Here is a 970-nt window from a genome sequence, read left to right on the forward strand (position 1 = left end):
ATAGAAATAATGGTATTGGTGGGCCACCGAAGGTGCAGGCCCACAGTAGTCCTTGTAGAGATGGCCAGCAGGCATCTGTTGCGACTGTGTTGGTGCACAATCACCATCAAACAGTCTTGCAGACAATATAGCACTCCTTCTTCAGGCCACAAGTGGCCCATCGGGACCGTCCGACCGCCGTGTCATCCTCGGTTGAGGATGCGGATAGGAGGGGTGTGTGGTCAGCACACCGCTCTCCTGGTCGTTATGATGGTTTTCTTTGACCAGAGCCGCTACTATTCGGTCGAGTAGCTCCTCAATTGGCATCACGAGGCTGAGTGCACCCCGAAAATGGCAACAGCACATGGCAGCTGGATGGTCACCCATCCAAGTGCCGGCCACGCCCGACAGCGCTTAACTTCGGTGATCTCACGGGAACCGGTGTATCCACTGTGGCAAGGCCGTTGCCCACAGACAATATAGCAAGTCCATAAACCACCACTTGTGCACTCACAAAGTGTTTGGACTTGTCCTTAGAACCAGCAATGCTGTTAACCAGTCCCTTGCTGAATTTTTAACACATGTGCAAACACTAACAGTCCCAACTTCTCATATATTGTGCATATACTATGACCAAGAGAAATGTGTGCACTGTAATGAATGCTTACAAGTTACTTAATTTGATGAACTGGTGTCAATTACAATTTTATAACATGAGAATAAAATTACAAAGGTACAAAATACACCATTAAAGAACATAACAATACAGATAACGTTTGTAGTAATACAGGGTTTACAAAAGAATCGAAATAACATATACATCAGTCTTACAGGAATTATGACGTAAGTAAATACATAAAAGATCAGAATAGCTTTCGAAAATAATGTCTAAACATTTTTACAAAGTAAATAACATATTATTAATGCAAATTATATTTCAGGATAACAGTATTCGTGATCAAGTGAATGTAGCTTACTACTAGAAAAATTC

At 42.6% G+C, this 970-nt stretch overlaps 1 pseudogene; it reads right to left on the reverse strand.

The window, feature by feature from the left end:
- Positions 1–331: 331 nt before the first annotated feature.
- LOC124726942 lies at positions 332–448 on the reverse strand (annotated as a pseudogene).
- Positions 449–970: the final 522 nt, after the last annotated feature.

The sequence above is a fragment of the Schistocerca piceifrons genome, chromosome 1 (genome assembly GCF_021461385.2).
Source record: "Schistocerca piceifrons isolate TAMUIC-IGC-003096 chromosome 1, iqSchPice1.1, whole genome shotgun sequence".
NCBI classification, from domain to species: domain Eukaryota; kingdom Metazoa; phylum Arthropoda; class Insecta; order Orthoptera; family Acrididae; genus Schistocerca; species Schistocerca piceifrons.